Source organism: Peromyscus eremicus, chromosome 9, assembly GCF_949786415.1.
Source record: "Peromyscus eremicus chromosome 9, PerEre_H2_v1, whole genome shotgun sequence".
NCBI classification, from domain to species: domain Eukaryota; kingdom Metazoa; phylum Chordata; class Mammalia; order Rodentia; family Cricetidae; genus Peromyscus; species Peromyscus eremicus.
Genome location: NC_081425.1, coordinates 50664287 through 50688845, shown reverse-complemented (window position 1 = coordinate 50688845; position 24559 = coordinate 50664287). Strand labels below are relative to the sequence as shown.

The 24559-nt window shown below is 41.1% G+C and overlaps 1 long non-coding RNA gene across 1 annotated transcript in view; it reads left to right on the top strand.

Annotated features, from left to right (window-relative positions):
- The window catches only part of LOC131919909 (uncharacterized), a 183588-nt gene extending 159826 nt beyond the window's left edge, over nt 1-23762 (top strand). The window contains exon 4 of the long non-coding RNA XR_009381461.1: nt 23686-23762. This is a non-coding gene — a long non-coding RNA (uncharacterized LOC131919909). The remainder of the gene's footprint in view (nt 1-23685) is intronic.
- The last annotated feature ends 797 nt before the right edge of the window (nt 23763-24559 follow it).

Here is a 24559-nt window from a genome sequence, read left to right as displayed (position 1 = left end):
ACTAAGCATCCAAATATATGAGCCAATGGGGATCATTCTTATTTAAATCATCACTCTCTCAGATTGTCTTGTGAATGTATGCCAGCCATTCAGTGTATCTGGGCTTCCTGAGGCAGACTCTATGCTTCTTCTCTATTCTTTTTGAAGGCCTAGGACAGTCCACTATATATGTTATGGCTTCTTTAATACCTTATCCTGATACTGATACTTGAAAAGAATGGGTAGGCCAGAGATTATCCTGACAATATGGTATAGCATAGATGCAAGGCAGTCAAAACAGACATTGGTTTGTTCCCTCCTTCCCCTTTTCTCTTTGTAACCAGAGGGTTCTCTCCTGCCCACTAGTTCCAAAATAAATGCTCAGAAGCTTAATATTACTTATAAATGCTCGGCTGGTAGTTCAGACTTATAACTAACCTGCTCTTATACTTAAATTAACCCGTAATTCTTATGTATGTTTGACCACATGGCTTGATACCTTTTCTCAGTACAGCATTCTCATCTTGCTTCCTCTGCATCTGCCTGACTTCCTGAATCTGTTCCTAGTTTGGCTCTTGTGCCCAATCTCTTACTGCCCAGCTACAGCCAATCAGCTTTTTATTAACAAATGAGAGTAATACATATTTCTAGTGTACAAAAAGATTGTTCTGCAGCATCTCTTCTTCCCTCCCCATTTTCCCTTCCATTCTCTTCTTGGTCTAGTTGATGTCTTGCTAACAGGGAGGTCTCTGGATGCAAAGCTGGACTGTGATGCCATCACCTCTTTGCCAGGCATTGCTTACCTTTGCATTCTTTTCACTAAACTCTTGGTGATAATTGTTGGGGCACTGGCTCCAGGATACAGGCATGTAGGTGGGCAGTAGGGTGGAAGTAGACATAGAGCTGAGGGAGAGTGAGGGTGAATCCAGCAGAACTTGACTGGAAGCTGGACTTGGTGAGACAGTCAGGAATGGACCCAAAAGGCTATTCCCAAGGCAGAGTGCAAGGAAAGGTGTAGAGAAGTGGGCTACAGGTGACAATGTTTTGAGGGAGAAAGAACTAGAGATAGAGAATTGATAAAATACATGTAGAGAAAAAGGAAATAGGCTGACATGAGTGTGTATGTGTAGAGATGGAGAAGAAAGAGGACTAGAGTCAGGAGAGGCAGATGGAAGAGGGTTAGGTAGAGTACCTTGAAAGGAGCACATGCTTGAAATGGCCCTAGGCTGTATGTCAAACTCAAGTAGTACCATCCTATCAAACCTGCACTCATGGCTGACTTCCATAATGGAGCCCTTGATGTGAGTAGTTTATACCCCTGGCTCTCTCATCTGCTCTCAGACCCAGCCAGAGTATTCTATATGAGCCACCCTATGCAGAAGCTACTCCCCTGCTTCTCCCTATGTCCCTATTCTCCCAGAGCATGGGGCCTCAACAAATGGTCCAGATGTTCTTTTCTTGTCCCAGGGTCTACTGCAAGGACAGTGTCAGTTCAGTCAGAGGCAGCAAGAGTCAGGACAGATAGATGGAAGATGTGAAAAGTAGACTGGAAATACGTGGCGATATCATGGGGGAGAGACCATGTATGCTGAGACAGCTGATGTATTTACATTTGTAGGCATGAAAAGTGGAATGATGCTGATCACCCATTTGCTGAATGCTTTCCTTCTATGACTACCATAGCTCACAAAGTAAAAGACTTGGAGAATCATCTAATTTATTCCATTTAGAGGATCTTCAGTTTCACCATTGCAGGTTTTGGGGTGAGGAGACTTGGAACATGAGCCCATGGCTGCCAACTCCAGCAGTTAGTGTACCTGAGTGCTCTAGTATAAAATGTATTTGGAACTGTCCCCTCCACCTAGTTCTCCTTGAAGGCAACCTGCTAGGATAACAGAAGACCTGAGTTGATGGTACAGCCTTGATGGTGGTAAAGATGATGGTGATGACTAGGGAATGGGCTCATTTCTTGATAACTTGCCATGTGATAACTCCTTTGTGTAGGAACTCAGAATGCCATACACCAGAAAGCAGGATGCCATGGTAAAGCATGCATGGTATCCACATATGGAATGCTCAAATGACAAAACTTTCTTTACCTTTTTCTGTTACATGTACCCCTCAGGTCTGGATGTTCTGGGCACCACAACAATGAAACAGGCTCTTGTAGGACACCTGAGAATGACTCCTAGCACCTAGCACCATTGTCATACTAGCTCTGCAAGGTATTGTGTTTCACTCTAGTTGGGCTTAGTCATAGAGCCCCACATCAACAGTCATGTTCCTGGACCAGAGAGTTCCCTGAGTCACAACTGGAGAAGAGTAAAAATATTTAAAACCCATTCTATAGAAAAAGAAAGAAGTCATAACGGTGTTTTTCCTTAACAATAATGTCTTTATTAATTCCTTGATAATTTCATAAAGTGTATTTTGATCATGTTCACCATCCCCAACTCCTTTCATATACATCTTCTCTACTCTCAACTCCTTACCCACCCATCTTTGAGTTTTTTGTTTTCCCTCTCACTCAGTTCCATTTGTATTGTCGAAATATTCTGGGAGGTTGTGCCTGCCCTGGAATGGTCCACCTACCTGGGGTCACATCATTAAAGAAAAATGATTCTCCCTTTTCCATCAGCTATCAAATACCAATAGCTGCTCAGCTAGTGGTGGGATTTCATGGCAAACACTCCAACTCCATGCTGGGATTTTGTCTAGTTTGGGCTTTCAAAAGTCTCCTGCATGCTGTCACGATTGCTGTGATTTCTTATGTGCAACTGCCCTGTTGTGCCTGGAAAGCACTGTTTCCTTGAAGAGAGCTTTCACTGTTTCAAGAGGTGGTGAAGAAGAGGAAATCAAGAAAGAAAAGAAGTTTGGGACAGGCAAGGCAAATCTCAGAATTCTGCTTCCAAAAGAGCCTATCACTTGGAGAAACCATTGAGCATCCCTACAAATATTACTTCCATTAAAGAGCAATTGTTGCATGTCTGTTGTATTCCAAGGCAGCTCTATGGGAATAGTCCAGCAATAGGTGGAGAGAGGCGAAGCACGCAGGCATGAGAGGCAAGTGGATAGCTAAGGTCAAGTCACTGTGCGGGGGTCAGCTAAAGGTGAAGTGGACCAAATGCAATCAGGACAGACAGAAAGAAAGAGGTCTGGTAGCTGGCTCCCAGATTCTTCTACTGAAAGGAATATGGTTTAAACCTCAACTCTAAGCCCAGTATTCTGACTGAACCAAAGTATGTTCTCACCCTGAAAGAGAGCCAAGGCTTATGCTTCAGAAGGAATGAAGTCCAAAAAGCCCGCTGTAGGCATCCGACCTCTAGCACTTCCCTGAGTTTGGGGTAGGGTATGAGCAAAGGCTTAGTAGAGTCCCAAAGAAACTTGTGGGGACAAGGAAGTAGAGGCGGACAAGAGTGTGGCATAGGAATCAGTGCAAAATAAAGAGACAGAACCTGGTGTGGACATCTGGGGTGGGGTTGCTGTCAGATCTGAAGTGGAGCTTATGTCTTGGCTTTGGTCATGGTCTATTTCCAACAGTCACTATGAAGAATACCTATGTTATGTGCCTGTATCATGGCTTGTTCTAGGAAGCTGGGATAGCAATGGATTTGTAGCAGTGATTCTGGGTAGAGGATGAAAGTTGTAGAGTCTGGGGCCCTGAAAGAAGCCATTGACAGGCAGCTCTTTGTCTTGGAGAAACGTGCCCAGGCCATCAACATAGGAATAGCCCCAGTGACCAAGTGTGTTCTTCTCTTTTTTAATTCTTTTAACCCCATGCCAATTTCTCTTGTTCTAAGAAAAGTCGCATCTAACCCTATGGCTTTGGGTGGTCTCTCTACCCCTAGCTGTTCTGTGGCTGCCCCCCTACTCTCCCTGACACACTCACACACTGGCTTTTCTTGTGAGCAAAAGACCCAGCCCCTGAAACTGTTTCTGAGCTTCTCCTGTTATGAGGTTTTAAGCACAGACTCCATTGTTCTGCTCTGAAAAACGAGCCTGCCATCCCGTTGCAAATCTGTGTCTCAGGCTGGATATTTTTACTCAGCAAATGTCACCACCCAGGCACCAAATGAGCAATCCAGGACTCTCCCCTCCCTTCTCTTCTCCCTCTGTTCCTCCCGGCTTCCTCTTAGCCCTGTCATGGAATCGTTTCAAAGGCCTGTTAATTTCACCTTTTAAGCACAGCCCTGTTCTATTTCCTACCCATTGCTTACCTTATTTCTGGCCACCCTAACCAGATAAATTACTGCAAGACCCTCCAAGAAGTCTTTTCTAGTCCTGCCTTGTACAAATCCCTCGGTCACAATCCCACTTCATCACCTCCTCCCATGTTGGAAAAGGCAAACCTGGCCATACTCTTAGGGCATCTACCATCAGCATCCTCATTATGATATACCAGGTCCTGCATTTGTCTTTAGTTATCTTACTCTTCTTTTATGACCATTCCCCTTTAGCCATCTGATGGGACACATGACTGGAGAAGTGTCTTAGATTCTAAGCCCATACTTGGAATATAAGTGCTTATTTATGCCCTTTTATGGTTATTTCTTAGCTTTTAGCATCCCCTTGGGTGTGGCTGCATGGGTGAGCCTCTCTAGTCTCTCTAAAAGAGTTGAATGCCTCCTGTTTTGCATGATCAGACAACTGGAAGCATGAATTTTACTGTTTCTTCTTCAAGTTGTCTAATGACTGGCTTCCAGGCTGTGTCTAGTTAGTCCTGCATCTTGGGATTTAGCAGTGTGCCTGGAATTTGGGAGGTTACTTATCCAAAGCAGAGGGATGAATAAATAAGTTCACTGGCACATTCTACTTAGTTGCTTTGGCTGTCTTGGGGAGAAGCTTAGAGGATTTCTAGAGGTCCCACAGGCTAAGCACAATTCCCTTCCCCTCCCTTCCCTCTAGTACCTCTGCTGTTGGGCCTCCCACAGTGCCTCCTTAGCAGGTTAACTCAAAGCACCCCCACTCCATCTAGATGCAGCTCTGGGAAAGAGGAAAGGTCCCAGACTCCTCCATCTCCACAGAGGAGGTTATAAAACTCTACCAAGAGAAAAGATTGGTTTGTTGCTTCCAGACAAGAATTAATAGGTGCAACTCATAATCCTGTCTGGAGGGAGATGGAGGGGAAAGGAGCAAGAGAAAACATAATGGCCAAATGCCTCCATCTTGCTGCCTGAGCGCCTCTCCCGTGTTTGAAGTTCAATGCATAGAAAATGAGCAGAGAGACTCATAGGAGTCAGCACTTTTGGGGGAACCTGGCAGTGGGCAGCCTCCAAGAAAGCTCCAGCTGCCTCCTGCTAGAAACAGGAGAAGATAAAAAGAGGCAGCTCCCAGCTTCCCTAATTCCATTCACTGGGCAGGAAGCCAGGAGGGGCACTCTGAACCCTCTGGCATTTCAGACCATAGCAAATGGGAAGACAGCCTTCCCAGAGACGGAGGAGGTTGTAGAACGCAGTGAGATAACTAGATAACCAACCACCTTCATTCTGTTGTTGATAAACCAGAGGCTAAGATTGGAGGTCATGGCTCCTCTAGGGTTATAGAGGAGGGAAACCTAAGGCTAGTATGGAGGAATGGGGTCAAGGGCACTCAGTTGAGTCACAATTCTCTTCAGTCTCCCACAACTTGGGAAATGGCCTCCTCCTGTAGGCCCATGGAAATGGGTTTGCCCATCACTCTGGGGCATTTCATAGATCTTTACCCAGTTGGATACAGAGTAATCACCCTAAAGACCGGAGGTCTCACCTGATCAAAGGCTCTACTCAGACTGCCATTGGGACCTGTTTTAGTGAGACTCTTCCCCCCCGCCCCACCAAGATGTCATTGTTTGCTTATGTTTAGCAATGACCTGACCACCTGGGAATGCTTGGACAGGAGTGTGGTGACAATCACCACCACTCATTAAGTGTTGATTATGAGCATGTACTTTGCATGTGGTATCTCATTGATTCTTCCTAGCAAGACACAGGAAAAAAAAAAAAAACAGTTGTTTCCCCCCTGGGATTCCAGAGTCCTTTTCTAATCAGATGGTAAAAAGTTATGTGGTTAATAGACTTGAGCACTTTCGTGGGGCCTATTATGACATGAGCATGGGATCAGTATCACACATGTTCACTTTACACTCATCTCTTCAGCCATTTAACCAAGGTTTATTACATCTCAACATGTTGCAGGCTCTGTTCTAATCTCTGGAGATATATACATAACCACAAAAGACCAAACACTATATTCATATATCAATCAGTTTAAACAAAGACAGATGGACAATAACCAAAATAAATAAGTTAGAGAAAAATAAGAGGTTAGGTATCAATTAGGACATAGTGTGTGCATGTGTGTGTGTCGGGGGGGGGTGGATGGGAGGGCAACAGGGAATTGGCTGAGAAGGTGGCATTTGAGGTCGGTTTTGAAATAGAGGTGAGGTTTGTTTTCCCATGTTTTGAAAGCTATCTGGGGAATAACCTTCTAAACAAAAAATATAGTAGGTTCAAAGGGCTTAGTGCCCAAGTGATTGCTGAATTTAGGAAGAAAGTCAATTAGGCTGACATGGCTGGGAAGAGCACCAGAGAAAAGACAAGAAGAAAGTGGCAGCACTGAATTACCATGGGTAAGGTGATCATAGTTATCATAATGGACAGCACAGACAGACCAAGCAATGGCCATAATGACCTCACTGGTTGTGGTAGTTTGAATGAAAATGACCTCCATAGGTTCATAGGGGTGGCACATTTGGGAGGTGTGGCCTTGTTGGAATAGGTGTGGCCTTGTAGGAGGAAGTTTGTCACTAGAGGTAAGCTTCGAGGTTTCAGGTGCTCAAGCCAGGCTCAGTGTTACTCACTCTTCCTGCTCCCTGCTAATCCAGATATGGAACTCTCAACTCTTTTTCCAGGCTCCATGTCTGCCTATGCATTACCATGCTTCCTGCCTTGATGATAATGGACTAAACCTCTGAACTCGTAAGTCAGCCCCAATTAAATGTTTTCCTTTATAAGAGTTGTTGTGGTCATGGTGTCTCTTCACAGCAATAGAAACCTTAACTAAGACAACCACAATGGTCAGCACAGAAAGAGTGAATTTTATGGTGGCATGACTCTGTATGGACCTTTGGTACTGGCTAATCAATTGTGGTGTTTCCAGGCATGAATTTTAAGTAAGAAGTCTAGTGAATTCTTTTTTGACCCATATAAGCAGAAAAATTTTCAAACAAATGAAAGAAAGGTGACATTTGATCTTGGCGAAAGAGAACCCTGGCCTGTGAATCTATTTCCAGACTGGAGTCAGTTTGTAGACCCAGAACCCCTGGAGTGTTAGCCTTTCCCCAGAAGACAGATGGATCACAGAGAACGACAGTTGACTATCAAAACACAATCAACTAGTGACTCTAATTGCAGCAGCTGTACCAGATGTGGTGTCCTTACTTGAGCAGATTAACACATCTTCTGGTAATGGTATGTAGCTACTGATCTAGCAAACGCCTTTTTCTTAGTACCTGTCCATAAGAACAGCCAGAAGCAATTTGCTTTCAGTTGGCAATGCCAGCAGTATACCTTTACAGTTTTACCTCGAGGGTATATTAACTCTCCAGCCCTGTGTCATAACTTAGTTTGAAGGGATCTTGATTGTCTGGCTCTTCCACAAAATATCATATTGAGTCACTATATTGATGACATTATGCTGATAAGACCAAGTGAACAGGAAGTGGTAACCACTTTAGACTCCTTGATAACACATATGTACAGCAGAGAATGGGAATTAAAACCAATCAAAATTCAAGGGCCTATTACCTCAGTTAAATTCTTAAGAGTCCAGTGGTATGGGACATGCAGAGATATTTCTTTTAAGGTGAAGGATAACTTCACCAAGAAAGAAGTACAGTGTTTAGTGGGCCTTTTGGGTTGTGGAGACAACACATTCCTCCCTTGGGTGTGTTACTCTGGTCCACATGCCTCAGAAAGCTACTAGCTTTGGGTGGGGCCTGGAACAGGAAAAGGCTCTTCAACAGGTCCAGGTTGCTGTGCAGGCTGCTCTACCACTTGGACCATTGTAGATGAATTTCTAAATGGTCTTATTAAGTAAAAAACATGAAGCCAAATACAGGGGTGAAAACCTTAGGTCAGGGAAATAGGGAAAGTCACCAGCCAACCTTACCTCACCAACTCTGCAGCTTTTAAATGTGAGTTATTTCCTATCTACCCACACCTTTATTGCCTTGCTGTTCTGCCCTCTCACTGGCTCTCTCAGCCCAGCTACCTCACTTCCTCTTCCTACACATCTCTGTCATTTTTTGTCTGTCTTTACAGACCTCCAGGTCTCTATGGTTGGTACTGGGATTAAAGGCATGTGTCACCATGCTTGGCTCTGTTCCCTAGTGTGGCCTTGAACACACAGAGATCCTGCCTGCTAGGGATTAAGGGTATGTGCTGTCTGACTTCTTTCTTTACTTAAAATGGATGGCCTTTCCCCCCAGATCTCCAGGCAATCTTTATTTATTAATGCACAAATAAAATATTACTACATTTCAGCACAAATAAAATATCATCACAGATCATGTCATCCAGCAGACCCTATGGTACTTGAGGTGCCCGTAGCAGACAGGGATGTTGTTTGGAGGCTTTGGCAGGCTCCTATGGGTTAATCACAGAAGAGACCTTTGGGATTTTGGAGCAAGATTCTACCATTATCTGTAGACAATGATTCTCCCTTAGAAAAACAGCTCTTGGCCTGCTATTGGGCCTTAGTGGAAAGTGAACATTTGACAATGGACCACCAAGTTACTATGCAACCTGAGCTGACTGCCATGAGCTGAGTGTTATCTGATCCACCAAGTAGGATTACATAGCAGCAATGCATTATTAAATGGAAATTGTATGTACATGATTGGGCCCAAGCAGGTCCTTAGGGCATAATCAAGTTATATGAAGAAGTTGCCCAATTCCTATGGTTTCTATTCCCATTACAATGCCATCTGCAGCCAAACATGTACCCATAGCCTCATAGGGTGTGTCCTATGATCAGTTGACTGAGGATTAGAAGACTGGGGCCTGGTTTACTGATGGTTCTTCACATTTTGCAGGTACCACCCACAAGTGGACAGGTGTAGCATTCCAACCCCTTCCTGGTGAGACACTGCTGAAGGAAAATCTTCACAATAGAAAGAACTTTGGGAAATACACATGGTTGTACATTTTATTTGGAAGAAGAAATGGCCAGATGTGAGATTTTTCACTGGTTCATGGGCTCTAAACATAAATTGGCTGGATGGTCAGGGACTTGGAAAGAGCATGATTGAAAATTGATGAGAAAGACATCTGGAGAAGCAGTAAGTAGATAGACCTCTCCAAACATGTGAAGGATGTGAAGAAACTTGTATCCCATGTAAATGCTCATTAAAAGGTGACTTCATCTGAGAAGTTTAATAATCACAACCACTTAGATAGGATGACTGTTCTGTGGACAGTCAGACTCTTTCCCCAGCACTCCTGTCATTGACCAATGGGCCCATGAACCATGAACCATGGTGGCAGAGGTGGGGGTTATGCATTAGATCAACAACATGAACTTCCACTTAATAAAACTGACCTGGCTACAGCTGCTGCTGAGTACCAGATCTGCCAATAGCAAAGTCCAAATTTGAGCCACAGATATGGCACCATTCCCTGAGGTAATTATTACAAGAAGTGACCTGGTAGCAGGTTGAGTACATTGGACCACTATCTTATGAAAAAGACAACACTTTGTCCTTCCTGGAGAAGATACTTATTCTGGTTATGGATTTGCCTTTCCTGCATATAAGTTGTTTGCCAAAATCAACACACATGAACTTAGAAAATGCCCTATCCACCATCACAGTATTCCACACAGTATTGCTTTTGACCAAAGAACATACTTCACAGGCAGAGAGTATGACAGTTGGCCCATGATCATGGAATCCACTTCTCTTACCATGTTTCCCACCATTCTGAAGGACCTTGCCTGATAGATGGAATAGCCTTTTGAAGACACAGTTATAGCACCAATAAGGTGGCAGCAGCCTGGAGGCTGGGGCAGTGTTCTTTAGAAGGCAATATATGCTTTAAATATGCATCTGATATATTGTAGTTTCTCCCATTCCCAGGGACCACAGGTTTAGGAATCAAGGTGTAGAAAAGGAAATAGTTCCACCCACTATCACCTCTAATGACCCACTAGAAAAAAAATTTTGCTCCCTATTTCCACAGTCTTAAGTTCTGCTGGCCTAGAAGTTTTGGTTCCAGAGTAGAGAGTGCTCTTTCTAGGAGTTATAACAGACATTCCATTGAACTGGAAGCTCAGACTTCCCTGTGGCTACTTGGGGCTTCTGATGCCCTTAAGTCAACATGCTAAGAAAGAAATAACAGTGTTAGGAGGAGTGATTGATCCAGATTACCCTTGGGAAATTGGATTGCTTCTCCACAATGAAGGTAAGAAAGATTATATCTAGAATGCAGGAGACCCTTTAGGGCATATCTTGGTGCTACCATGCCCTGTGATTAAAGTCATGGGAAACTACAACAGCCTAATCTAGACAGGCTGACAAAGAACACAGACTCTTCAGGAATGGAAGTATAGGTCACTTCTCCAGGAAAAAAGCCTAGACCTGCTGAGGTGCTTGTCAAGGGTGGAGGAAATACAGAATGGGTAGTGGAGAAAGGTAGTTATAAATACTAGCTAAGGTCATATGACCAGCTGCAGAAATGAAGATTATAATTGGCATGGGTTTTTCTATCATATTTTGTTAAGAATGTGTTTGTACAGATATTTATATTTTTTTCCTCAATTTCTTTATCATGTGATATAACATCAATTAAGAGTTATCAATAGTTATCATAATTAAATTTGAAATATTAAAAGAATGTCCCTCAAGGTACACTGCCACTTATTTTAAATTTATAACATGCTTGCTGTTGTACAAGGGATAGTTAAATCATGTTTAGGGGTAATTATGACCTGGTTATTGTTTTCATTTAGAAATTAATCATGACATAAAGAGATATGGTTGTGTGTCAAGTTCCCAAGGGGTTGACTTATGATGGCTATTCTTGGCTTTCAACTTGACTACATCTGGAATAAACTAAAACTCAAAGATAGGGCACAGTTGTGAGGGATTTTTGCTTAATTTGAAGTAGAAATATCCACTTCTAATCTGGATTTTTAAGGTTGGAAGATACACCTTTAATCCAGATCTTTTGAGGTGGGAAGACCATCTCTAATCTGTGCCATGTCTTTTGCTGGAAGCCTGTATAAGGACATGGAAGAAGGGAGTTTACTCTCATCTCAGAGCAAGTCCATTCCTTCACTGGCATTAGAGCCTGTTTCTTCAGGATTCCAGTGTATACTGAAGACCAGCTAAAACATCCAGTCTCATGGACCGAACAACTAGTGGGTTCTTGGACCTTCTATTCATAGGCAGTCATTGTTGGATTGGCTGGACCACAGCCTGAAAGCCATTCTAATAAATCCCTCATCCATCTATCTGTCTATCCATCTGTCTGTCCGTCTATCTATCTGTAAGTTCTGTTACTCTAATGAAACTGACTATTAAACTTACCAAGATGGGAAGACCACAAGAAGAGATAGTTTGGAGTGGGCCTTCAGTTTCGTTTTCACTTTGCTAAGTGTGAGATTCCTACTAGACACTCAAGTAAAAAATGTTACACATACTTGACAGGCAGTCTATATTATGGGGGTTGGGGAGTTGTCTGTGCCAAAACTATTATTTTTGGAGTCACAAACCCCACATCAGAGCAAACAAAACAGAATCCAAATAGCCAAGTTACTTTGTGAGGGCTGCTAATTGGTGGGGTTAGGTGAAAGTTGAGTCCTCACCCATTTTGCTTCATTACTTAGAGAAATTCCTAGGATGGTTGGACTCATAGGCTTTTTATACATCAGGGTCTGTACCAATCTGCTACAGCAGCTGGAAGCCCAGATGACAGCTGCAGCCTCTGGGGTGAAGAGGCCCATCTTACATGAAAGTTCAGGTCTCACCAAGAGCTACTGCTTAATAAACTGTCACTGGCTATTACTGCCTTGGCTTAGTTTAGCCAGCTGAAGCAGGCACTGTAAAGAAAGCAGGTAAGGTAGTCCACAGCAAGGGTAGTAGGGAGAGGTTGACCTGAATCACAGGTTTAAGGATATAAGGAGCTGGATAAAAAATTGTGACAGGGCGCTCAGGTGTAAGAATGCAGAGGTTAGGATGAATGATACCAGAAACACCAGAGAAGGAGAACTATAAGAACTGTTGTGGGTTATACCTGGGAAAATGGTCTTCTCAAGACAACCATCCAAGGTGAGTTTGCATGTATCTGTGTGACAGGGGATAGAGTGTGTATGTACAACATGTATAAGTTATGAGTGTAGGGGTGTGTGTGTGTATACAGCTAAGCGACTGTGTCAGATAGTATGGTGTGTGCCTGTATATGATCATGTGTGTGAGTGGATGGATATGTCTATATAAGATGGTATGAGTAGTCTCAAGTGCATGGTTATATGAGACAGATAGTGTACAGTATGCTTGTAGGTGTATGAGCATGTCTCTCTCTCTTGCTTTCCTCTCTCCCCTTCCTCTCTGAGTGTGTGTGTGTTTGAGTTTGTGATAGTGCAAGTTTATTGGAGTAAATGTGAATGTGGGATGTGAACACGCAAGTGAATGGATATATGTGTGTATATGTGTATATGTGGAGTGTGAGCATGTGAGTATATGTGTGTGACCATACGTATATGCGAACACATGAGATGCTATGCATTTGATCACGTGTAAGACCGTACTGAACATGAAGCCATTCACTGCCTCTCACCAACCTGCTCTAGATAACACCTTCTGGGACTGGGAGAATGATTGCTGGCTTCACTGTCATTTCAAAGATGTATGCCTTGCTTTCCTTCTTAACCACTTCACCTCCTTGCAAGAGGACTCCCCTCACCCCCAACAGCGAAGCAGAGAAGCTACAGAGTGATGCTGAGTGGGGATATCAAAGCCTGCCCTGGTAGCCTGGATCCCTCCTCCTGGCTGTGCCTCTGCAGCCCCTCCCTCCCACTGCCTCTCTTTATTCTGATCACTAGCCTTTTCTTCAAAGGCCTGCTTTCTGGAAGAGGAATTGTGCACACTTTGTCTCAAACATGCTGTATTTTCTGCTAACAGCAACCCTGCACCAAAAGAGATCAAAAGAGGGGCATGGAGAAAAGGAAAAAGAATCCCGCCCCCAAAATGAATAATTTAACCCTCCCCATCCAAGAAAGAGGGCTCTGGGAGAAGAGAATAGGGTATCACTCAGCCTCCCTGGGGCTCCCTGCACAGTGTCCTGACTGGGTGTTCCCAGCTCCTCCACTGCTTTGATTTTCCTGACACTTTCTCATGCTAGCTGTTGACCTTTGCTTGCCTGGGCTTTGGGTGACCCTGTCAGAGGTGAAGGAGGGGTGACTAAGAAGAACAAACATCAGACCGGGCCTGGCTCTGCCATCCTGAGGCCCCAGCCTCCAGGCCTGCTGTCTTTCACTTCTCTGATCCACTCAGACTTGCACTTTGTTTTTAAAACTCTTTAGTCAGGTCTGGTTATACTGCTGGAAGTGGGATTTTTTTCTCTCCTCCTGTTTTTCCTGAGATCCCTTGCATCTTGAGGGCCCAAAGCAGGATGTGCCTAAGCTAAAGAATAAATTCAACTGTGTGATTTCCAGTCTTGGGAGGCAGAGAGCCTGTGAGTCCAGGGATGGTGGGAGCTGTGGATTTCTGGCTGGTGCTGGCTGGTGAGCATCAAGCATTGGTGACATGGGCCCTGGGGATGGGTTTTTTGGGTCTAAGTGCATGAACTTGGCCTTAGCCACTCAGCCTCCTGTCACTATATAAGAGTGTCTCTGGGGTTCCCTTCACGGTATTGATTTGCACCAGATCCCCAAATGATATTGAATGTACAAACTGATCAATAAAGACAAAAGAAACAAATCATCAATTTTGATGACCTTACTACTTTTAAGGTACTGTGAAGTTTAAAGATGTGTGTGTGTGTGTGTGTGTGTGTGTGTGTGTGTGTGTCTGTGTGTGTGCCATGCTTTAGTTCAGTCAGCTACTATAAAACAAAACACCTTAGACTAAGCAATTGGGAAACAACAGAAATTTATTGTTCAGAGCTCTAGAGTGCAAAGTTCCAAGATCCCAGTGCTGAGACTGGTGTCGTATAAAGGCCATTTCTCATAGATCAAACCTCATGTGTGTCTTTGCATGGCATTAAGGCAAGTGGATTTCCTTATGAGGACATGAATCTGATCCTTGAGCCTTCATAACCAAATTACTCCCTAGAAGCTCCACCTGTTAATGCCATCTCACTGAAGATTAAATTTCAGCACATGAGTTTTGAGAGAACAGACACTCAGATTACAGTGAGCAGACGTTACTCTCAAGCTATTATGCTAGCTGAGGAGCGGGGGATCAAAAGGGATTCCATGGAGATCATGGGAAAGGGAAAGTCTGGGAAGTGGTGTGACTATACCTGGAATGTACAAGTTTCTGATAAGGCATGTAGGTAAATGAACAGACAGGAGTTCAAAGCTGTTAGAACACACTCATAAAATGTATGGGTTAGAGAAAAGACAAGTAGCGGTAAGAGGTAGTAAGGAGAGAAGTCCGTTGAAGTGGTGTCCTTGATCTGGGCACATCCAAGGTGTCACATCGTTGAACATAATTCAGGTGACAGGAAACTCTATATGCAAACAATTCTTTAATAAAGTACATAAAGGATATATAATGGAGCATATGTGTGGGAAATGGTGAGTCTTATTTGTATGTAATCTGTCTTCCAGCTGGGCAGTTCCCCTCTGCTTTATAAGTTTTGTGTATTTCATGGAAGTTTGTGCATGCCAAGAACTCACAAACACTGATTTTGCTTTCTGTTGGTTGAACAAATGTGCAACACACTGAACATAATGCACTGTTCCTCCCTTTCATTGGCAGTTTTCAATTTGATCTTTAGTTTATTACAAGATTGAGCAGGAGATTTAGAACTTTTTTCCCCTGGTTACTGTGTTTTTTCTATTTTTTTATTAAGAAATTTTTTTATTTGTTTTACATACCAACCACAGATCTCCCTCTCTTCCTTCCTCCTGCTCCCCCCCACAGTTTCCTCCCCCAACCCACTTCCCACTCCCTCCTCTGAAAAAATAAGGCCTCCCATGGGGAGTCAGCAAAACCTGGTACATTCAGTTGGGGCAGGACCAAGCCCCTCCAACTGCATCAAGGATGTGCAAGGTGTCCCACCATAGGTAATGGGCTCCAAAAAGCCAGCTCATGCACCAGGAATAGATCCTGATCCTACTGCCATGGAGCCCCTTGACCAGACACAACTGTTTTACTTATGTAGAGGGCCTAGTCCAGTCCCATGGAAGCTGCAGAGTTGTTGCTCTAAAGTTCATGAGTTCCCACCAGCTTGGTTTGGTTGTCTCTGGTTTAGAGCTTTTCTACACACCTCCTGTCCCTGCCCACATGTACAGCCTCCCCATTATGAACATCACCCACTCTAGTTGGACATTTGTTGCACCTAATGAACTATGTTGTCATCACTATCATCCAAAATTCATGGATTACATTACAGCTCTCACTTCCTGTTTTATGTTTTATGAGCTTGAAAAGATATGTACTGACATGTACCCACTCCTCTGTCCTATGGAGTACTATTGAACATTACCAGACAGGTATTTTTTACTACCCTAGAAAACCAACATTTCTCTAATTTATATGGCTTTTGATTTCTCTCCCTCTTTCCTTCCCTCCCTTCTTCTCCTTCCTTCCTTTCTTTCTTCCTTCCTTTCTTTCTTTCTTTCTTTCTTTCTTTCTTTCTTTCTTTCTTTCTTTCTTTCCCTTCCTTTCTTTCTTCCTTTCTTCCTTCCTTTCTTTCTTTCTTTCTTTCTTTCTTTCTTTCTTTCTTTCTTTCTTTCTTTCTTTCTTCACTACCTTCAATGTTCTTCCTTTTTATATAATGCCATGGTTAGAATCATATAACTTGTAGCCTTTTGGATTGTTGTCTTTTACTTTATAACATGTACTTAAAGCTTCTCCTATGGCTTTTCATGGGAGAACATATTTATTTTTAACACTAAATTCCATGGCTTTGATGCATCACAGTTTATTAATTCACTCAAAGGAAGGACATCTTCATTGAGTCATGTTTGAGACAGTTATGAATAATGCTGTCATCAATATCCATGGGCAGATTTTGTGTGAACACATGTATTTAGCTCCTTTGGGTAGAAGAAGCAGACTTGCTGATTGTTTACTAAAGACATATTTTGTTTTTATAAGGAACTATCAAAGTGGCTATGTTGCCAACTTGATATATACAAACTATAATCATGCTACCCTGGACCATCTGGGCCTAGGATGTATAAGAATTCAAACTGAGCAAGCTGGGACAGCACTCCTATGGTGATATTTTATTTGTACTGAAATATGATTTTATTTGTATGTTAATAAATAAAGTTGCCTGGAGATCAGAGGTCAAAGCGAGCCACAAGTAGAGTCAGGCGGTGGTAGCACACACCCTTAATCCGATCACATGGCTGGCAGAGTCTCTGTGTTCAAGGACACAGCCAAGCGTGGTGACATGAACCTTTAATCCCAGCGCCAACCATAGAGACCTGGAGGTCTGTATAGACAGGCAGTAACAAGGAAGTCATGTGGTTGGGCTTAGAGCCAATGAGAAGGCAGAACAGGAAAGCAATAAAAGCGCAGGTTAGGCAGGAAGAAGTCTCTTTCTGGGGGAAGCTACTGCTGGTGGTAAGCTAAAGCTAGTCATGGCTCTTGCTCTGATCTCTTTGGCTATTAACTCTGTATTTGGCTCTGTGTTTCTTATTTAATAAGACTTTTTAGAATTTTGTCTACACACTCCAGTAAGCTATGTTTCTCGATGGCCTCTGCTTCAGTTGCAGCCTCCGGGTCCCTGCCTTCCTCCTGCCCTGGATTCACAAAGCTAGTTTTGGTCATGATGTTTTATCACAACAACGGACAGTCAACTAGGACAGTGGCTGTACCATTTTGCCTTCTCACAAGCAATAAATTAGAGTTCCCATTGATCTACATCCTTGTTATTTGATAGTGTTGGTGTTCTGGACATTGGCCATTTGAGATACAGTTTCACCTCTTTTCTTTCTTTCTTTCTTCTTTTTTTTTTTTTTTTTTTTGAGATAAGGTTTCTCTGTGTAACAGCTCTGGCTATCCTGGAACTCACTTTGTAGACCAAGCTGGCTGTAAACTCAAAGATCTGCCTGCCTCTGCCTCCTGAGTGCTGGGATTAAAGACATGCATCACCATATCTGGCTCAATTCTTTTCTAATTAGTAAGATGTGTACTTATTTCTTGTATTTTAAATTGCATGTTCCTGATGTCATAAGATATGGAATATTTCAATGTGCTCATTGGCCAACTGTATAGATCCTCTTTGGTAGAGTGTCAGTTAATCTCTCTCCTGACAGTCCCACTATAGAGCCCTGGCTGACTTAAATCACACCATGTAGACTAGCTGGCCTTGAATTCACAGAGGTCTACTTGCCTCTGTCTCTTCAGTGCTGAAAGTAAAGATGTGTGCCACCACACCTGGCTTTGTCTGATTTTTTAAAATCAGTTTTTCCTTATTCTTGAAATTTAAGGTGTCTTTGTAGATCTTGGCTCACAGTCTGTTATTACGTGTCCTCTAAAGATATTGTTATCTCCATCTGTGTCTTTTTTTCTCACTGACTTTTTTCTCATTCTTGGCATTAAATAAATGAAGAAAATTATTTCTCTCATGGATCATGCCTATGGCACTTTATCTAAAAATCCTAGTCATCTACAAACAATCTAGGTTTTCTCAGGTTGTGTTCCAGAAGTTTCATAGTCTTGTAATTAGATCCGTAATCTGCTTGGATTAATTTTTGTAAGGGATGTGCGATCAATGTCTAGGATTATTAGTGGCCTTAGATCATGTGATTGTCTCATTGTGCTATGCCGTCTGCTGAAAGGATTGTTTGTTCTTCCATTGTCTTTGCTCCTTTTTTAAAGATAAGTTGACTGTTCTTATGTGGGTCTATTTCTTTCTACTCAATTCCATTGATATGGTTGTCCATCCTTTCCCCAACTGTGGTCTTAATCACTATGCTGCAGCAAGTCCTGAGGTCAGGCAGGGTCAGTTCTCTTAATCATTACTCCTCCTCCTTTCTCCTCCTCTTCTCTCTTCCTGCTTTTTCCTCTTACTACCCCACTTCCTCCCCCTATTTTCTCCTCCTCCTCTTCCTCCTCTTCCTCCTCCTCCTCCTCTTCCTCCTCCTCCTCCTCCTCCTCTTCTTCCTCTTCCTTCTCCACATTATTTTAGTCTTTCTGGGTCTTTTTGCCTTTCCATATAAATGTTAGAATTCATTAGTTATACACAAAACAACATTTTTCAGATTTTTCTTAGGATTGTATTAGCTCTATGGATCAAGCTAAGAATTGGTATCTTGACAAGGTTAGGCTGTCATATTCATCAACATGAATTATCTCTCCATGTATTTAGTTCTTTATATAGTTCTTCAAAATTTCCTTTACCAGTCATGTTTCCTAAATACCCTGCATTGTAGTTATTCTAGTCCTATATCAGTAGTTGATTTGGGAGCATTCCAAAGGGAGTGAGTCTATGTTTTAATCTCAAAATCCAATTGCTTACTACTAGAATATGGGAAAGTGATTCAATCTAGTATATTCCCTTTGTATCTTACAACCTGGCTACAATCACTTATCATTTACAAAAGTTATTGTTGCTGTTCCCCTGAATTCATCATGTTTTTCCTTAGTGAGAGTTGTGTCAAGATGAAATGTGGTGATATTTTTTCCTTGGCAATCTGTGTCCTTTTACATACTTTTCTTCTCTCAGTGTATTGCCTGGTACTTAAAGTATAATGGTAGAAAAGGTGTATCTTGATTTTTGAAATATGTATCTTGATGTTACATCTTCTATGAGACACTACCTTACATAAATTTAAAGATGAGAGCTAAAAGTGTATGAAACTCTGGGCTCAAATAAACCTTTCCTCCTCTTGTGTTTGTTTTCTTAGGAGCTTGTCACATATGGAAAACAAAGCTGTGTTAGTTATCTGTGTATTTCACATTTTCAACTCCTTTTCAGATGTATACTATGCACATGCTTTCTCCCATTCTACATGTTGTTTCTTAGTTTATTTTAATGTGATTCCATTTGTCCCTTTGATTTCTTGTGTGTGCTTTTAAAGTCTTACTCAATTTCATGAAGCAGTTCTTTAAGTTTTTCTCTAGGATTTTTAAAGTTCTCAGTGTTACATTTAAGTTTTAATCCATTTTGAGTTGTTTAGGTGTTCATTTTCCCCAATAACATTTATTTTAAAAAGACTGTACTTTTCTCAATATATATTCCTGGCAACTTTGTTGAAAATTAGTTGTAGGTATTTTTATTTATTTCCAGGAAATATTCTGATATATTGGTTTATGAATCTGCTTTATTAGCTTTAATCCTATTTTGGTTACTATAGCTTTACAGTATATTTTGAAGTCAGGTAGTGGTATGTTACTTCCTACTTTTTCTCTCTCAAGATTATTATGGGTTTTTTGTATCATGTCATTGTACATAGATTTTACAATTATAGATACCTGGTTAAATTAATTTGCAGGTGAAATTTTTTAATGGTTATTATAAATTGAGTTGTTTTCTTGGCATCTTTTTCAGATCAATCACCATTAGGGCCTGGAAATGCTATCGGGTTTTGTGGGCTGACTTTGTATTCTGCAAAGTTACTGAATTTTGTATATTAGTCCTAATGATTTTTATCTCCATGTTTTTCTAGATCTAGAACATTCATCCTCAAAGAGGGACAATCTGACTTCCTTCTTTCCAATTTGGTGACTTTGGTTTTTCTTTTATCTCACTGATGATTACTTCAAACTCCATCTTGAGTAGAAATATTTTAATGGCACCTTTTCACTGAGATTGTTTTTTAATTTTATGTAGTAAAGTACGTGATGAACTATAATTGCCAATTCTGAAAATTGAAGTTATTTTAAATACTTCTTGTTTTCCTTTAGTACATGTTTTATGTTTAAGGTGTTAATGAATCTTTTGGATGTGAAGCAGATGTTATAACTATTATTTTGTTTGAATATTTATTGAATAATTCATCTTTCCACACTAATGTGCAAAGCAATTTTTCATATATATTTCACTCATAAGTATATTTGACTGTATTTCTCTATTCTCTGTTCTCTTTAATAATATTTTTATATTGTGACGATTTCATAGATATATACAATGCATCTTAATCTTACCACCCCCATTCTTTTCCTCCAACAACTCCCCTCCAGGTTCCTCCCCCAACACATTTCCCTTCCAATTTCATGTTCTCTTTCTCTTTTTCCCTGTAATACACTGAGTCCTGAGCCTGTGACCTAGTGGATAACTCTACTCCCGTGCACATATGAGCAATACTAATTGCACTCCTTGTGTCAGAGAAGTAAGAGCTTATTCTTAAACATGCACCATGCTGTTGAAGTAGCATTTCAATTTCTGATAGATCATATTGTGGGCTTTCTTTGGTCTTTTTCTTCCTGAAGTTTATTACAAATTTGTTTGTGTGTGTGTTAAAGTTAGCCTGCCTAAAAGTGGATGTAGTTGGTAAGCTAATTTTAAAGTTATAGAGTAATTTAAAGGGAAGTAATACCTTTATCTTATTGAGTGTTCCCAAGAGCTATTAGCCTATCTTTGCATTTGCTCATCTGCCCTTTTGTTTCATATGAAGGTCCATAGTCTCTTAGTATACATCTTATACATCTGTTAAAGTCCTTGAAAGGTGACTCATCTTGTCAGAAATATTGTACATGGACATCTTTGTTTTCCAGAGCTCCCAATGACATCAGAAAAGTATAGAACTTCTGTATTGTTCTTTAATTCTTTCATCTTTAACAACAAAAATTTTAGTTGACTTTTCCAGAAATTTTCTGTTATTCAGTCATATAGCCTTTAAATGGTACAAATATTTTTCTTCCTTTTCTACTTATATTCCTATTTTGTGTTATATTGAATAATATCTTAGCTAATATTAAGTGACAGTACAAAGTTGAACACTATCATTTAGTCCCTTACATTAAAAATGGAGGCTCTAATATTTTTTCCATTAAGAATGAAGCTTTTGATTTGAAATATATAAAGTTATTATCACAATGAGGAAGTGAGTGTTTAAAACATTTTAAGTCAAGAAAGGATGTTGAATTTTTGAGAAAATCTCTTACAGCATTTATGGAAGTTTTATCCTGACCCAATATATTAATAAAGTTAAGCCATCCTTGCATTCTTAGAAAAATCACCACTTAGTTGTGGGTAATTATTCTTTTCATTTCTTGCCTGGTTCTGTATTCTATATTCCCTTCAAGAAGCATGAATTGACATCTCTCAGGGAAACTGGTCTGTGGGTATGTTTTGTTCTCAATTTGTCAGGCATTCTAATCAATGCTGTTCTAATTTTACGGCAGTCATTTAGAAATGGTCGGGAACAGTTTAAAGAAACATTGCAGACATATGTTATACATTATACAGAATTAGTCTGTGAAATAAATTGGCTTTCATTTTTCTTGCAGGAGCTTTTTGACATTGTTTTTCAAAAGTCAAGATTCTTCTTTGGTAATTATTCTGTTCAAGTTGTTTATTTTCTCTGTGATCAATTTGCTAATTTTAATTTTCCTGAAATTAGCCATTTCTTTCTGGTTTTCAAAATTTTCCACTTGAGCAAAATTGAACAAAATTATATTATTCTTTCTGTTATCTCTACACAAGTTTGTTAGGCTTCCATAAAAAAAAAGGATTCTTGAAATATTTTAATATGACTAGTGAAAAGGGGACACATGATATAGTGTGAGTTCTCTGAGAAAAGAAAACTTCACAGTTATAAAATGAAGGCTGTGGAGAGGGCAGCAACTTGCTTTGTGTGGGCTTCTTAAGCTTAAGAATCAAAGATCTGAGTCAATCCGGTGCTTGTTGCCACTTAAGATAACCCTTACTCCATGCTGTAGACAGTCACAGAACTCATTAAAAGTATCAGTTCTCTCCTTCAGAGTCCTCTTTTCTTGAAAGATCTTATTTCCCATGCTCAGTCTAGATCTTTCTCAAACTATGAGTTGAGGACCCTTTCACAGGGATTGCCTAAGACCACTAGAAAACACAGATATTTATAATTCATAACAGTAGCAAAATTATAGTTATGAAGTATCAACAAAAGTAATTTTATGATTGGGGGTCCCCACAACATGAGGAACTGTATTAAAGGGTCACAGCATTAGGAAGGTTGAGAACTACTGGTCTAGAGTCTTCTTGATATTTTATGCTCTTGGCCTAGTTTTGTCTGGTTCTTCAAACCAGCCATTAGGATTGAGTAGGAGGGATTCCATTCATCTGCTTTTGTTTTGGTTTCCAGTTATTATTTGAGACAGGGTCTACTAAGCCAATCTGTCCTCAAAACTCACTACATAGTTTACAATGATCTTGAACTTTGATCCTTCTACAATAAATATCATCTTGAACTCTGGAATTGCAGATATGTACTACCACACTCAGTTTTGTGGGGCTGGGGATGAAACTCTGGGCTTTGTGTGTGCTTGGTAAGCACTCTACCATCTAAGCCAATCCCACTCATCTGGCTTTCCATTCTCACAGTAGTTGCCCAGTGGCTCTAAGATCACAAAACATATCTACTTCACAAAAACAAACACACAAACAAAAAAACCCACTTCTATTCACTCAACTTCCAGGGAAGAGGGAGGGTTCTCTCTTTCTTAGAATATACTAGGAACTTGTGAGAAACACAGTTGGATCTTGTTCTTAGTGTGTTGAATGGGGAAACATTCCTTGAACCCTGTCCCCATATATTCATCTTTCACTTCATCAGATTATTGACCTAAATTCAAGTATAGTTTATCTTTGAGCTCAGAGGTGGGTCTGCTAGGCATTTAACTGTTTGTCTTAGAATAATCAGCTGTAATAATTATACATTCCATTTCCATTGGCAACACAGTCCTGCATGATCATCTGTGTGCAGTATGTGCATAGGCCCAACATAAAAATGACAATTTTCAGAAAAATACACTCTATAAGTTGTGATCTACTGATTGTGGTGATATTTTATTTGTGCATTAATAAATAAAGCTTGCCTGGAGATCAGGGGGAAAAGGTCAGCCATTTTAAGTAAACAAAGAAGTCAGGTAGCACATACCCTTAATCCCTTAGCAGGCAGTATCTCTGTGTGTTCAAGACCACAGTAGGGAACAAAGCCAAGTGTGGTGACACACACCTTTAATCCCAGTACCAACCGTAGAGACCTGGAGGTCTATACAGACAGACAGATGGTGACAGAACTGCGTAGGAAGAATCAGTACAGTAGCTGGGCTAAGAGCCAATGAGAGGGCAGAAAACCAAGGCATATAAGCCTGGGTAGACAGGAAGTCACACTCTTTGGAAGCCGTGGAGTTGGTGAGGTGAGGTTAGCTCATGGCTTTCCATATTTCCCTGATCTTTCTAAGGCTTTAACCCAAATTTCTGGCTCTGTGTTTTTTTATTTAATAAGACCATTTAGAAATTCGGCTACAACTGATAATAAGGAATAGTTTTATCAGACAAACAATTCCATCCCTTGTACATAGCCAACATTGTAATAGGCATTTTACCATTTTGCTTGCAGTCTCTAACCTGAAACAGTCTCAAGAAATCATTCATTTGGACAGAAATAATAGCTAGGAATCAGAAGATCCTCAGGTAAATGAGGATTGGTCTCAGCCAGATGTATTCTGGGAAAGGGTATAAGATACTGAAAATGTGTCGTTGCCAAGCTTGCATCCCTCCGTTTAGAGATTTTGGGCTTCCCATTGTCACTGATTAAAGCAACATGGCATTTTGCCTTTGAGGAGCCTGGGGCAGAGTTGGAATAGCTGGTAAATAGTATTTTAAGCAATAATGAAAGACAGCCCAGCCCCTGTTAGTGGCTGGGAAAAGTACACGTAAAGTGACAGCACACTCAACAAAATTGTGGACTGAAACTGTATGAGAACAAATATAATATATTGAACTACCTAGAGCCAACTTTTCCCCTTTATTTCCTAATAGCTGCCTGGATTCTGGGCTTCAGGACTATTCTGCTATGGAGTGCTCCTTGGCTTTTCATCCTTTTATACATTCTTAGCTATCGATGGCCCTAAGTCTTTACCTGCTTACAATGGACAAGTCACTCCTGGGATATTACCTCCACAGTGTATGGTTTCTACCACCTTTCACAACTTTTCTTCTCCCACATCCTTAGCCCCTCACCCAGTGGTTACTCACTACAGGAATTAAATAACTTCATGATGAATTCTATATCTGAATCCAGCTCTAACATTAGCACTCCCAGGATGTTTGGGTCCCTGTCTTTTACACTGAGCCTCCTTGCAGAAGGAAGATGGAGACATTTTGGGTCAAGGTTGCCTCTGCCTCTCCTGTTTTCTTAGGATTTGCTAGAGATCTACAAGAAAACAGATGTGCTCAGGCAGCTGTGGCTCATGCTTTATTAGGGAGGCTGT